General features: G+C 39.5%; 1 protein-coding gene across 3 annotated transcripts in view; it reads left to right on the forward strand.

Moving 5' to 3' along the window:
* Positions 1-13,129, forward strand: part of CAPSL (calcyphosine like) — a 52,490-nt gene extending 39,361 nt beyond the window's left edge. Inside the window, exon 6 of one of the 3 annotated variants that reach the window (XM_074329008.1) lies at positions 2,230-13,129. The gene's annotated coding sequence lies outside the window, so the exon portion shown is untranslated. The remainder of the gene's footprint in view (positions 1-2,229) is intronic. The other 2 variants (XM_074329009.1, XM_074329010.1) reach the window with 2 other exon arrangements.
* Positions 13,130-16,436: the final 3,307 nt, after the last annotated feature.

Below are 16,436 nucleotides of genomic sequence, written 5' to 3' on the forward strand. Positions count from 1 at the left end.
GGAGGAACAGAGAAGGATCATTGAAAAAAAAAAGTCATTTGCCAATACTTTTCGGAATCTATTTTCTGTTTATTTTACTTACACAATTTAAACATTACGCCATTTGCAATTTGAAAAGTAAACACTTGGGTCAGAAGATACAACATAATAAAAAGTCTCTAGAATAGCTGTTAGGAGCATCTCACCTATTGGGCCTGGACTCCAGATAGCAAGCAAACAAACGAATGTAGAAAAGAGAATGAAATTAGCAGCTTTTTATGAAATAGAAGCAATGTATGTAAAAATTTTGAGACTCAATCAGGTTTGGTCAGAACAAAGCCGCCAGTATCAGTACTGAATTCCCCCCAAAGGCTGACTGAGGCAAGAATGGAGAGAACCCTGACTCAACCTCTGGTTCACATCCTGCCTGAATTCCATTCATAAAGCAAATGAGAAACGCAAGAACTGCTGAGTTGAATTGTAAACTGAGGCAGAATTCTTCCAGCCAGTTGATGGGCCTGATTTTCACAGCCATTCAAAGCTTGATAGGATTTCTCCCCAGACCCAGATGGTACTGTGGAGGCACTGTGGTTTGGTAGCAGGTATGGAGTCACATTTCATACCCTAGTAGCAGCTTGAATGGCAGAGCTGGGCCCCCCTCAAATAAGCTGCATCATGGTTTTAGGATGAAAATACATCCCATCAATAATTATTGACAGCTACTGCTTGTGCCAGGTTCTATTCTAGGCTATGGGGGTAGAGCAATGAGCTGGAATAAATACAAACAGAGCCACTGGCTTTCAAACCAAACTACCAGCCCACAGTTGTGAAGTGATGAGAGAGGAAGGGAAGCATGGATACTGAGAGTCCTGTCTCTGAGTCCCATCCAGCTTCTGGAGCCGGGACAGTGGGGCCCTTCACATGACAGTGTGTTATGCAACTATGTAGTAAATGTATTGAATGTAGGCAATCTATCAGGGCAGCGCAAGGAAAGTCCCTGTCTATTCTTGGAGGTAGACGATTGGCCCTTCAATGCAGATGCTTCACTGAGCCTCAAGAGTATATAAGTGACTATTCAACCCTCATCAGGCTTCCTGGGGTTGCAGTCTGTTCTGCTGATGTTTAATCAATTGGAGAAATTAAATTAACCAAAAGCATTCTTGGATGGTGTGTGGGTGCCCTCTACTTCTCCGTCCTGAAATTCTACTAACACCCTCTGAGTAGTATACCTTTTTGGAATTATGCATCTCTCTTTTGGGCATAGAATGAAAAACGTCACAACTTCCAATTTTTGAGATTAGTCAACAAACTTGCTTTCCTGGAAATTGTAGGCTCTTCTTTTAAATTAAAACCTTGTTGAAAGGAGCAGCAACATTTTACATTTTAGAAATGCTTATGATTCAAGGAAAAACAAAGGTGCCAAAAGTCTGATAGATTGTCGTATACTGTTATCGATGTGTAATTGATTCTTTGGAAAGCCAGTGTTTCTAAGCACGGTTTTACTTCTTCAAATTGCTTATATGAATATTGCATAATCTTGATGGAGATAGCTAGATTTTCATTGTAACAAAAAGTACACCACTAAGTGAATCCCCTAAAATTTTGTGCTGTAAAACACAGGACAGGTGAAGTCTGTTGAAAGGAGCCTAAACTAATGATTGATGGGGGTTCTGAGAACACTGCTGTGTGAGAAGCATCTTTCTGCCGTCTCAGTTGGTGCGGTGAGAGGTTGTGGTAAAACAGCTCTTCCTCTCTGAGAATAGTGTGGCGTTCTTGTTTCATTCTCACACTTGCTTTGCCAAAGCCAGTATTATCCCTCAGCAAAACAGAGTGGAAGGTGCTCTTCAGGAGTGCAACCCCCTGAAAATATAAGCAAGCAACCAGCACCTGAGGTTTTGATCAGGGACCTTGCAATGACCAGAAAGGTATATTGCATCAGGGAAAGAAAATCTCAAAATGTTATGGCCTGTTTTCTTTTGTTCTAGATTCTTCTCCCTAGTCTTCGTAAATGGAATTTACTTGTTTATTCTTTCTTGTCCATGTTAAACAAATCCTAACAGCCATTGAACATTGTTGATGCAATTGCTGTTTCACCAAAGTTGTCATGAGCACCTATGGGTTTCTAGCTGCCACTCTTGCTCCCAGCACTGAAACTGTACCACGCAGCTCAAATGTGCAAAAGGGCACACCCAGCTTTATATTATGCTGCCCAAATAACTGTCATTCATCTCCAGTTTCCTTCTGCTGTAGGCCCTGTAGTAAATTTATGAGGGACTCAGAGCCTAAGCACCAGGAATTTGAAGCAAGATCTGGGTATGTAGCTTGTAATCCTGTCATCAAAGACTTGAGAAACTTTTTCCTCCCTCACCTTAACACTTGGCACTCGAGAGACTGGTATTGATTCTGGGAACATCTTGTTCTCTACCTTGAAAGGCTTGAGCTGCTGGTTGCTCAGGCCACCTGCGGAACTAATGGTAATCAGTGCTCCCGGAGAGAGCCTTAGAACAGAATGGGGACCAGAAATTGACAGAAAATGACAGACGGCAGAGTGGCTTGCTTCTTCCAGGGTTGTCGTGAGCCTCAGAGTGTTTCCACCTTGATGGGATAAAGTGCTACACCAATGCTGGCTATTATTAAATATCAGACATTACCTCAGGAAACCCAGACCATTCATTTAGTTGCCAAGGAAACGGGGAAACAAGATACCATTCCACAAGTTTCATACTTAGTCATTCCTAAAATCGTATTTAGCATCATCATTCAATATCCATTTCCTATCTTTGAAGCTGGAAATTGAATATGGTAAATTACCATTAATTCAGGTTCCACTAAGTGAGCTCATTTAGATAGAATTTGAATGAAAATTTACTTTTGTTTTATCTATACTAAAAAAAGTGGATTGTTAAGCAATTCAGTAATTTAAGGAGGATTATAAGGGCTGTGCCTAACTATATTCATGTGTTTTACAGATACATGGAGATACCTATCTGCATATAAATGTAATTAGTATGATAGTCATTAAAAGTTCCCACATATCTTTTAAAACAGTCCCAGGCCAACTTGTTAGTTGACAGTGCTTTATTTGAGTAAGTATAACCCAAGCTATTTTCTAGATAGTGAGTTGTTCCTATATGTAAATGTTATCTTGATAGTATTTTAAAATAGAGACTGCTTTTGAGCATGATTTCTGTTATGCTCAAACCTATGGTAAAACGGAGTTTCCAAAGTATTTATCATATAAATTTAAAAATATTTTGTTTCAAAAGCTATATATGCTTCTAGTAGTAAACTATGTATGCATTGAAAGCAAGAACTTGTTTCTAGTGACAGTATTTAGGATATCATTTCTAGGAACCAGAGATTGAGGCATTTTTAAGCTACAAAGTTAGGTATAATTTAATTTATAATAGCAACCTTGTCATTTTGTCACATTATCAAACTGTTCCTTGCCATTAACTTGGTTCTGATTTAATAGCATTTCCTCAGTTTAAGGCTTAAAACATTAGCTACTCTTGTAATAAAAAAGTTCATCTAGGTTTATATTTCCATTAAAGTGTTTCCAAAATATGTGTTTTTTCTTAATAGCTAACATGTCACATATCATGCTTCTTTGAAAGTTCAGTTCCCTGATGGTGCTTTTGGATCATTTAAAAATATTACTTGTGTGATATTTCAGTTACAGGTGATGAAAGTTCTTTGAGAAAAATAAGGCCTTGTTCAAATTGTACTCTCTTGTGCTCTTAAAAAATGCAATTACCCATACAACCATTATTTCAGCAGCCAAGAATGAGGGTTTGAAAATGTGACATTAATACTCTTTTTCCTGCAGGGTCGGACTACTCCCAACTAGCCGGCTATGTTCCCAGAATGCCCAGCCTCCAAGCAGTGCTTCTACTAGGACTATGGGGAATAGTGTTACTCGATGGGCTGGTGCTATGGACCAGGGGAAGGAGCTTAGAGGGAGGAGAGAGAGATGATACCTAGTGGTTGAATCCTGCTTTTTGTGTCTTTACTTTGAAGTTCATTTCTCATTATAGGAAGCATAGGGCCAACCATGAAACACTAAGACACATCCTGGTCACACTGAGAAGAAGTGGGGAGTGTGCCCTCTAGCACCTCCTCTGTGGCTAGTCCGTATACCCTGCCCTTGAAGACCGGGCATCCTTGGTGCCCAAGGGTCCTGAGAAGTGCCCCATTCTTTAGTTCTATCCCTACCTGTGTTTGGTCTCGACTCCCTTTCCTTAAAGACTTTTTATCTGTTCATTTAGCTATTAACTTCTCTACCCTAACATATTAATTAATAGCAAACACAAGTACGATCATACAAAAGGTGCTCTCAAGTAGCGCTGTCTCACAGAACTTTCTGGGATGGTGGAAATGCTCTCTACCTGCACTCTCCAAGGTGTCAGCTACCAGCTACATAGGGCTACTGAGTAGCCTCAAGTGTGACTGAGGCTTTCGTTATACTTAATTTTAATTAAATTTAAAAAGCCATATGTGACTAGTGGTTATTGTATTGGATAGCATAGCCCTAGAGATTTTTTTTTTTAAAGATTTTATTGGGGAAGGTGAACAGGACATTATTGGGGGAACAGTGTGTTTTTCCCAGGACCCATCAGTTCCACGTCAAGTTGCTGAAGGGTGCAGCTCAGCACCAAGTCCAGTTGCTGTTGTTCAATCTTAGTTGCAGGGGGCACAGCCCACCATCCCTTGTGGGAGTCGAACCGGCAACCTTGTGGTTGAGAGCACACGCTCCAACCAACTGAGCCATCTGGCCTCCCGGGAGCTCAGTGGCAGCTCAGTGGCAGCTCGTTGTCTTCAATCTAGTTGTGGAAGGCACAGCTGGCTGGCTTATGTGGGAATCGAACTGGCAACCCTGTTGCCCAGAGCTCATGCTCTAACCAACTGAGCAACCTGTCTGCCCATAGAGATTTTTTATCTTAATGTAAAAAGTGATGACTATGGGGGAGGTGTAGCTGGCCAGGGGACAGATGGGTCTGTGATGACTCTTGCAAATATCCCACCTCTGGCGGCCACCTCAGACAGCAAAGGCAAGCCCGATTCCTAGGCTCACCTGACTCAGCTTGACTGCCAGTGGCAAGTTAAACTCAATAGAAAATATTCCAGGGAGAACGTAAAATACTCCATTATGAATCACGTATTTTGACACCATTTCATTCTTTTTCTCTTGCCTTTTATCCCCCTCAGGTTTCAAAAGAAGATTTTTTGAACTATTATGCTGGTGTTAGTGCTTCTATTGACACTGATGCGTATTTTATTTTGATGATGATGAAATCCTGGAGATTATAACTTTTATCTGCTAGTTCCTTTGGAAATGAGGGATTCTCAAAGAGTGGGATGAGTTTGAAAGAAGTCCAATGCTATAGATTTTGATAAGGTATAAACTGAAGTTTCTGAAAGATCTGGAATTGTAAAATCAACAGATCTTCAGTCATTTTACTTAATTACCTGGAACATGTTCATTTCCTTAAATGCCTAAGGATACGTTTTAAAGTCATAAATAAAAGAAGAGAAGGAAAGAAGGAAGGAAGGAAGAAAACCATGAAGTGAGACTGGGAAGTAGTTCTTACTTGAAATAATATAGTTCTTGATATAATTGTTCTTCTTATAGATGTAAATGTAGCTGTTTCTCTACATCTTTACTGACTGTCTTTGGAGTCTGTAGTAGAAGCTGATAATGAAAGGATTAGAGGAACATCTGTGTAAATTTTCCTGCACTTACTTAATTTCATGTTTCTCTTGGTGAATAATTTACAAATAAAATTTATTTTATTCTCAAATTTAGTGACTTTTGGGAGGCTATTTTAATATTTTAATTCAGGGATTCAAACTCAGTAGATTCCCATACTTGCATGAACAGGGGACATAAGTGCCTCTGGTGAGAAAAGCAAGGTGAGCCCAGCTGGCCCACTAGGTTGAAAGCTGGGCTTTCATGGCGTGAACTCTGTTACTGATCAGCCTGTGAGGATGACAGAGAAAGTACAGCGTAAAGGAAGTGCCTGTGTGAACCCTTGGAGGCTTCCTGGAGCTTTAGGGTAAACAGGGAGGAGGACTTTGAAACTGCTTTTAGGAATTCATCATTTGAACTCACTTCTATGTTCCTCTGCAAGGCAGGTGATGTCAGGTTTCCTGACCCATTTCTCTTCCTCTAATAACTGCTTTCAGGTAACAAAAATGGCTGTAAGTTGATTAACACATGCCCACAGGCCCTTCATCTTGGAAAAGGGATAGAAGTGAGAGTGGGATAGGAGATGGAAGTCAAAAGCTGTGCTTCTCAACCTTTGATGAGCACATAAATCACGTGGGGAAATGCTAATTCTGATTCAGAAGTCTGGGGTGGGGACAGAACCCGAGCCTTTCTCACAAGCTGCCCTATGACGTTGATGCCTCTGGTCTACAGATAACACTTTGCATAGTGAGAGGTAGACAGATACCAGCTTGTACATTTCTAGTGCATTTGGCTTATTATCTGCCTACCTTTGGTTGGCCATCATAATTTATGAGTTTTGACTGCTGGGTCATCTTCTCCGTGTCATTAAAGTCATGAAAGTATAAGGGGAGTATCAAAGGGAATGTATGTGCCCCCCAGGTACATTTAGGAGAGTGATAGCACTTTCAAGAGGCCTTGGGTGCTGGCATTTCAATTGGAGAATTTTTCATAATCCAGGACCGGATCCTGCAGCCTTCAGGACTCAAAGATCCAAATTTGTCAGCCCACTGAAAGTAAGTCCCTATCTTAATGGCGACCTACATTGAGCAAGCTCACAGCAACTGATGCTAAAACTGAAATGCCAACCCGTTAATTTACCATGGAGAATATAATTCTCATGGTTGCTGAGACCAGATGAGAGAATCTCACCTGGGTTTGAGGAAGTGAGACAATCACAATGTAGCTCTCAGAACAGGGTGGCTTTAAGCCATATATTCCCAGATACTGCCAAGCAGGGCCAGAGGATATACATGTGGTATGTTAGAGTAATGCTAGCTGCTGTAATAAATAAACGCTCACACTTATAAAAGCTCAAACACAATACAGTAACTCCTCACAATGTCATCGATAGGTTCTGTGACGTTAAGTAATATGATATATAATGAAACAAATTTACTGTAGACTGATTGATATAAGCAAGACTTAAGTGCCTACAGCATCTCACCAATGTTATAATGAAATTATATTAAACAAAATGACGTTATTCGAGGACCTGCTATATGTATTTATTTTTCACTAATGAGGCAATATTATGTATCTGCTGTTTGTGGTCAGTGAGCAGCTTTCCTCCATGTAGTGATTCTGGTTTGCAGGACTCCTCCATTTTTGTGGTCCTGCTCTTCTCTAGGGCTTTGTAATCAATGATATTCATGTGACTGAAGGAGACAATTATAGAGAAGACTGAAGAACTTTCTGAAAAGCTTTGGTCTGGAGATGGCACACATCACTTCTATTTGCATTCCATTTTACAATAACTAGTCATATGATTACATCTAAATTCAAAGGACGCTGGAAGTGTAATCCCGGGCAGGAAATCTTACTGCCAGTGAAAATCTATCTAATGGTAGGAGACTACAAATTTTGGTTGACAGCTAGCTGGCTGCCACCTGAAATAGAGGTCCCCATTGCCTTTCTTTTTTTGACAGAGGGGTGCTTAGTGGTCTTGGTAGCCAACATGGAGTGAGATATTTGCCAGGTTGGAGGAGTGTAGAACTGAGGTCTCTCTAGCCTTAGCCATGTAAACAACTGAGAAAATGACTTCTACAGCTATGTAAGGTAATAATTCTCTAATCAGTATGTCCTGCCACTTGGAGCTCATGGCCCTATGCCAAGCCTTGAAATTTGGACTGCCACAATACTGAGGCAATTCATCCTTTATCTGCTTCTGTGGTACAGGGCCTAGGAATTTTCCATGTATGTCTACATAGGGGCTTTCTGTGGGCAGTTATAGCTATATCCTATCACACATACTGGAACAAGTTATTCATATTGGTAAATGAGAAATTTTTTTGCCCTAGAGTCAGGTCTCTTCTTGGAAACATAATTATAATGATGAGTTTATTTGATTATTGGAATCAGAACAAAAAACATGAAGATTAGAATATTTAATGAAATTAGGTTGACACTTTATTGCATTCATCTTGCCAGTGAGACCGTAATAATCTTTTCCCAACAGTCCTTGGAGGGGACTAACAAAGATGCCCTCACTGACCTCTCACTTTTTCAATGCTTCATAGCGGACTAACAGGCCATAGGAGGGACTGATAATTAACAGGATCTAGACATGTCAATTAACAGGGTCAGGCCTGCTTTTCCTGCTTGTGGGTGATGTTTGTCTCTTTAGGGCACCTTTACATATTTCTGTTCTAATTCATTGTGTGTAAAATATAGCAATTTTAATTTTACTCTGAGAGTTATCTCATATCTGTGATTTGGAGTGTACCTTACTGTAGCTCCAGTGAAATGACCACAGAAATCAGGTACTTTCTTGTTTCCTATTACAGGGAAAAATTAAATCAGAAGAGAATATAACTAATTAACATGTTTAATAAATCACGGGAAGGAGGTGACTCAGGGTAAGCACCTAGATAGTTTCAGGTTGGGGACTGGTCACCAGCAAGATAAACCACACAATTAGAGAGTTGGAACTTTGGGCCGGACCAACCTCTGCGGAGGTGAGGGTTGCTGGAGATTGAGTTCAGTCACATGGACAATGACTTAATCAAGCATGCCTACATAATGAACGTCAATAAAAACTCTAAACACTGAGGCTCAAGTGGCACTTCTTGGTTGGTGAACACATTGATGTGCTGGGCGGGTGACACACCTTGATTCCAGGATAAGAGAAGAGAGCGCGCCTCATTTCCTCTCAATCTTATCCTATATGTCTCTTCATCTGGCTGGTCCTTCTGATTTGTATTCTTTACAATAAAACTGTAATTTGTAAATATAGAGCTTTCCTGAGTTCTGTGAGTCATTCTAATAAATTACTGAAACTGAGGGTATTGTAAAGACATGTGTTTTTAACCAACTGGCTATAAATTCGAGACTTCAATATAGAAATCCTGCCCGAGTTTCCAGCCTGCCTGTCCTGTCCTGTAGAATTCAGACCCAAGACCACAACATCAGTGCTTACCTGATGCTAGTCTGCCATATTGCCCTACAAATTTCAGACTCGTCAGCCCTCATAATCATGAACAAATTTCTTAATATACAAGGTCTGACAATTAAGTTTGAGAACTCATTCTGGAAAAAGTGCTACATACCTCATTGCTGAATATCACTACAGTCACCTTCCAAGTACTCCCTTTGGGAAGCTATGCACTGATGCCAGTGCGTAGTCCACCCTTCAAAGCAGTTTTGGAACTCTTTTTCTGGAATGGCCATTAGAGCTCTCACTGTATTACACTTGATGTCCTGAATGTCATCAAAATGTCTTCTTTTCAATATTTTCTTTATCTTTGGGTAAAGAAAGAAGTCATTGGGGGCCAGATCAGGTGAGTAGGGAGGGTGTTCCAATACAGTTATTTGTTTACTGGTCAAAAACTCCCTCACAGACAGTGCCGTGTGAGCTGGTGCTATTGTCGTGATGCAAAAGCCATGAATTGTTGGTGAAAAGTTCAGGTCATCTAACTTTTTCATGCAGCGGTTTCAGCACTTCCAAATAGTAAACTTGGTTAACTGTTTGTCCAGTTGGTACAAATTCATAATGAATAATCCCTCTGATATTAAAAAAGGTTAGCAATATTGTTGCAACAAGTTTGTGAACTTAATTGGCAGACCTTGTATATTCTTTACGCTATACCCTGCATCGCCATGACTACTTTCTAACAACAAATTTGTACTTCTTAATCCCTCCCCTTTTTCCTCTACCTCCCAACCCACTTCCCATGTGGTAACCATCAAAATGGTCTCTGTATCTGTGAGTTTGTTTCTGTTTTGTTTGTTAGTTTTGTTCCTTAGATTACATATATAAGTGAAATCACACTGCATCTGTCTTTCTCTGTCTGACGTACTCCACTCAGCACAGTACCCTCCAGGTCCTTCTATACTGCCTCAGATAGCAAGAACCCATTCCCTTCCACCGCCAAGCAATATTCCATTGTGTATATGTACCACCTCCTCTTTATTCATTCTTCCATCGACAAACACCTAGCTGCTTCCATGTCTTGGCTATTGTAAACAGTGCTTCAATGAACATATGGATGCACACATCTCGAAGTAGTGTTTTGGGTTTCTTCAGATAAATATGCAGAAGTGGGATTATTGGCTCTTTCTTTGTCTCTTGTTATAGTCTTTGCTTTAACGTCTATTTTGTCTGGTGTAAGTTTTGTTATCCCAGCTTTATTGTTTGTTTGTTTCCATTTTCATGAAAGAATTTTATCCATCCCCTTACTTTCTATCTGTGTGTGTCTTTCCAACTAAAGTGAGTCTCTTGTAGGCAGCATATGTAAGGGTCTTCTTTTCTTATTCATTCAGCCCTCCTATATCTTTTTATTGGAGCATTTAATCTATTACGTTGAAAGTAATTGTTGATATATAGTTATTGCCATTTTGTTATTCATATTTGTTATCTTTTTTTTTTTTTTTGTCTTAAAGAAGTCCCTCTAGGATTCTTTGTAATACTGGTTTGATGGTATGTGTTCCTTTAGCTTTGTCTTGTCTGGGAAGCTCTTTACCTGTCTTTCAATTCTAAATGATAGTTTTGCTGTGTAATCTTGGTTGTATGTCCTGCATTTCATCATTCTGAATATTTCATGCCAATCCCCTGGCCTGCAAGGTTTCTTTTGAGAAATCAGCTGACATTCTTATGGGAGCTCCCTTGTAGGTAACTAACTGCTTTTCTCTTGCTACTTTTAAGGTTCTTTCTTTGTCTGTAATCTTCGTCATTTTAATTATGATGTGTCTTGATGTGGACCTCCTTGGATTCATCTTGTTTGGGACTCTCTGTGCTTTCTGAGCTCGTATATCTATTTTCTTTACCAGGTTAGGGAAGTTTTCCATCATTATCTCTTCAAATAGGTTTTCATTTCCTTGCTCTTTCTCTTCTCCTTCTGGTACCGCTATGATGTGAATGTTGGTACACTCAATGTTGTCCCAAGGTCCCTTAAACTATCTTCATTAAAAAAAATTTGTTTTCCCTTTTGCTGTTTTGATTGGGTGTTTTCTGCTACATTATTTTCTAAATTGCTGATTCGATCCTCTGCTTCATCTACTATGCTGTTGATTCCTTCTAATGTATTCTTCATTTTAGTTATTGTATTCTTTATTTTTGACTGGTTCTTTTTCATGTTTTCTATCTCCATTTTTATGTTTCCTATCTCTTTGTTGAAGTTCTCAGCAAGGTCACTGAGCATCCCTATAACCATTATTTTAAACTCTGCATCTGGTAGATTGCTTATCTCCATTTTGTTTAGTTCTTTTTCTGGAGATTTGTTCTGTTCTTTTATTTGGGACATGTTTTTTTGTCACCTCATTTTTGCTGCTTCCCTGGTTGTTTCCATGTATTAGATAGGACAGCTATGCCTCCTGGTCTTAGTAGAGTGGCCTTATATAGTAGGTGGCCTGTAGGGCTTGGTGGTACAGTCTCCTTGGTCACCAGAGTCAGATGCTCTAGGTGTGTGGGTGTATGTGGCCTCCTTTTGTAGATGAGACTTGGTTGCTGTTTGCAGGTCAATGGGAGAGATTGACCCTTAGGCTGATGGTTGTGAGGACTGGCCATGACTACAATGGAGGAGCTGTGGTGCAGGAGCTGATCCTGTGGAGCAGGATTCACTTTAGCAGGGCTCTGGTTTCTGCCTAGTTGCCCTTTGAAGACATCCTTGGATGTGGCGGGTGATGTTCTGGCTCTCTCTGAAGCCGGCCTCTGGACATGCCATCCTTGGTGCCACCTGGCATGAGTCACAAAGATATCCGCAGGTGGCCACCACCTATGCTGAGCTTGGAGGTGCCTCGAGAGTCCAGGCCACAAACCGAGGCTGGCTGTCAGTAGTGTGGGATAAGGGCTGCTCATCCAGAGGTCTGGGACATGCTGAAGTCACATGCTACTTGTTTGGGTTTTGGGAATCTGTGAGAGATTTTTAGGAAAGCCCACAGCAGGAGCCAAGACAAGCTATTGGTATGGAAAAGCCACTGGAAGGGGCTTGGGTATGCCTGAAAATTGGGTGGAGCAGGGTCTCAGGGAATCATCAGGGAGGTACAGACAAATGGTATAGCCAGGTTGATGGAGACAGATGTGGTGGCTGCCTGCATCTGCATGCTGGGAGGTGGGAGGACTCAACAAAGAAGAAATGACTCCTTCCAGCTCCTCTGTCCAGGAGAAAGCTGCCCCTCTAGCCTTTGCCTTGAAGCCAGACAATTCAGTTCCTCCCTGTATGTCCCTGGTGTCTTTTGAGCTGCTGCCCTAGCACTGGAGCTCAGAGCAGGTGAGTCCATCAGTGAGTAAGTCTTTGCGTGGGCCCTCTAAGAGGAATGACTAGAACTCCAGCAGCCCTCCATCTTACTCAGCCACAATCTCCACTGGTTTTCACAACCAGAAGTTAAGGGGACTTCTCTCCCCAGCACTGGAACACTGGGCTGGGGAGACTGGTGTGGGACTGGGACTCCTCACTCCTCCAGAGGGACCTCCACAGCGGAGATACCACTCCTGATTTTTAATGGTCACACGCAGATGTGGGACCAGCCCATTCTACATCTCTGCCCTTCCTACCAGTCTCAAGTTGGCTTCTTCTATATGTCCTTAGTTGTAGTGCTTTGATTCAGCTAGACTTCAGGCATTTTTCAATGATGGTTGTTCTGTAGTTTGCTTGCAATTTTGATGTGATTGTGAAAGGAGGTAAGCACAGCATTAACCTACTGCTCCATCTTGACTACAAATCTCAATTTCACTCCTTTTGTGAACCAGTTGTTAATGTGCTTTGTCCATTTCCTTCTTGGATTGTTCCTCTTACTTATTAACTTATATGACTCTTTGAATATTAAGGATTTATGAGTTTGCCTGTCATATTGTTATTATACTTTTGTAGTTTAGTTTTATCTTTTCTTTTTAGTTGTGGATTTTTTTTAATGCAATAAAGAATTTATCAATATTTTAAATTTTATGTTGTCAAATATATCAATACTTCTTTTATGTTTTCTGGGTTTATGTCTTATTTATTATTTATATTTTTATTTTATTATTTTATATCTTATTAGAAATAATTTCCACACCCCCAAAATATAAAATGATTCACCAGTGTCTTCTAGCATATTTATTTTCATTTAAAAAATTATTTATATTTTTGACCTATGTGGGATTTATTTTGGAATAGGAAGTCAGTACTTTACTCTTTATCTACAAATGGCTAGTGTATTGTTCCAATGTCATTTATTAAATAACTCACCTTTTCTCTACTAATTAGAAATGAATGCAATTTTTGTAATTACGTGGATCTAGATACATAGGTTCTCTATTCTATTCCATTGATTGCTCTGTGAAAAAGAAATAAAGAAAATATAACCAGTGATATCTATAAATTCTAGGCAAATGATTTTGCATTTTTTGACTGATAATTATTATTTTGTCTAAACATATAACGAAATTAATTTATACTGCTTTTAAAATGAGTAAAATGTTAAAATCGCTCATGTAGTTAGTCTTTTCTCTGTTCTTTTCTTCTTCAGAATTGTGAAGATTTTTCTTGAGCATATGTTTTTCTACATGGTATTTAGACAAATATATATGTATACATATATGTATATGACGTATACGTATATGATGTGGATGGCTACACATCAATAATTAAATGTGATTATTTCTGAAGAGTGGGAATAGAGTGAGGTCTTTCCTTGTTACATTATACATACCTGTGTTTCTTGAATTTTGGGGAAAGAGCAAGTATTAGTTTAGTGATACAGATTCAATGAAGATTTAAAGAAGTAACTCAACATATGAAAATATAATGAAAGACTTTATGAAGTCTATGTCATTTAGTACATTTTATTTTACTTGATCCCCTTGTGTTTTCCAGATATGCAATCATTTCATTTGGCAATAAGGATCATTTGGTTTCCTCCTGTTTAATATTTATGCTTCTTACTTTGTTTTCTTGTCTAATTGCATTTCCTAACATTTCTAGAACAATGTCAAATATGGTGACAGTGGAATTTCTTTTGTCTCTAAATTTAATGGAGTACTTTTACTATTTTATCACTAAGCATGACCCTGGTGTATGTTCTATACTTATTTACTAAAGTTTTATATTAAATAAAATAAATTCTAAGCATCACTCAAATCTACACTGGCAACTTCACACTTAAATTCACGAAAGTTTATTAATATATAGAAAGGGTTTTATAGCCTATTCATTAGTCTCAGGCTACAAGCATTTATTGAACTTCTATCTAATTAAACTAATTATTCCTTAGGCTACAAAAGTAATATTTCACTGTTATCAGTGGATAACGTCATCTTAGCTTAATATTAAAATGTTTTCTGATTATTTTCTCTAATGACTAGTGCAGTTTACACTTTGCAGCAAACAATTTATCATTAAAAAAAGTCCTTCTCAGCCTTTGCAAGTTCTCTTTTCCTTGATCAGAAATCTTTACCCAGAGTAGAAAAGAATTGGTTCTCATAATTTACAGTTAAGAGGCCCACGAGGTTTACTGAAGTGTTTCTGCAGAATTCAGCACTGAAACGTTATTTTTGAAACCTCAGGGGCTTTGTGTATTGTTTGCATTTAGTTTTTATCATTGTCTTGAGGAGTGTTAATGTATTCCTTGGACCCACAGGTTTTATGCATCACATTTTTCTTCGAACAGCTGCCTCATTGCAAGCTATACACAAATCCTACGTAAATGCCACAAACCATTAAAATTCAGAAGTTAGATTAGACTTAAAAGTTGAACTAAAGTAAACTATATAAGTGAACAAACAAAATTAAACACAGATATTCATCAGAGAAATGAAACTTTGGAAAGTTCTCTCCCCACCTCACCCCACCCCACCCCACCCAATTGTTTCCCCGCTTCTGTGGTTACAGTGGTTAAGAGTGCAGCTGGGGAAGTAACTGTGGATGAGGAAGACAACTGACTTCTTACGTGTGGCCACCCAGGTGCCCTGTTCTCTCTCAGGAATGCAGCACCTACCTCTGTCTAAGCATCCTAGCCTGGCATTCTTCTATCTTGAAAGGCAATGAGAAAGAACATTGATGAACATCATTCATTAATAAGTTGATTCATTCCACATTTATGATTGAGTGCCTTGTAGGCTTCAGGTACTGTGTTTAGCAACAGGCGTAAACGTCAATAATTCATAGTCCTCTCTGCCAGAGTGTTTAGAAGCCTATAGGGGAGTCAGACAGATTACGTAATGACAAATCAGGGTGGGGCCAATAGGGCGAAGTAGAAGGTGCTATAGGATTCCTCCTTAAACCCTGATACATGCATGAAATTTATTATGTCGCACCCTTGATTAAAACTCTCTTAAGTATCTCATTCCTTGCAGACTAAATTAAAACTTCTTAGACTGGCATGTCAAATGTTAACCATTGACCCCACCAATTCTGCCAAGTGCCATCTCATCCACTGCTCGGCAGACTGTCTGGACTAGGACTGCTAAACTAAGTAGATGCCTGTAGATGGCTTCCAATGAACCACCTGCCAAATAAAGCAGCGCTGTCCATTCTCTCTGTGAGATGCACTGACATACATTAAGACTTGGCTGCTAGCAGGCTGACCTCTAGTGAACCCTGCACCCAACAAGTGAGACAAAAACTCATCCAAGTCAGTCATGTGTGTTCCCAAATTTGGTTAGACCAGTTGCACTTGTTGTTGTAATTGTATTACGCAAGCTGCGGAAATATGACTAGCCAAAGTAAGACTTATGTTGATCTGCAAGTAGTACCTTGAATGGTTTGAAAAGACCTGATAAAGGCACTTTGAAAGAATATTGCTAGCATCGGATTGGAAAAGTGATGGCAAAAGTTTGGCACGGAGAATATCTTTAAAAAGGTAGGCATCTACACTTAGATTTCTTTGAAAGTGTTTGAAAGTCTTATTCCACTTTAAAGAAAAAAAATTAGAAAGAGTAGATGTGTTATGGTGTGTGTTACCTAAGAAAGACAACATGAAACTACAATTGACCCCTCGTCCAAAGGAACAGCCTTGGCCTTGTAGCAAGAATGGTGAATGGACATACAGACATGTTTCTAATTAAAATAAAATTTTACAGCCAGATACATATTTTTTTTTTATGAAAGTGCCCCATGTCTTACTTTTCAGAGTAACCACTAACACCCTACTGTTTCCAATTGAGGCAGATAAGGAGATCTTACCCAACGTATTTGTAACTCCCCAAATGGTCCATACTCTGTCCAGTTTCATGACTCTGAACATGCTGTTTCCTCTTCTAGAAAATATACTTTTTGTACTCTAGGCTTATCTGGCATACACCTGCTCACTCTGT

The sequence above is a fragment of the Rhinolophus sinicus genome, linkage group LG03, assembly GCF_036562045.2.
Source record: "Rhinolophus sinicus isolate RSC01 linkage group LG03, ASM3656204v1, whole genome shotgun sequence".
Taxonomy (NCBI): domain Eukaryota; kingdom Metazoa; phylum Chordata; class Mammalia; order Chiroptera; family Rhinolophidae; genus Rhinolophus; species Rhinolophus sinicus.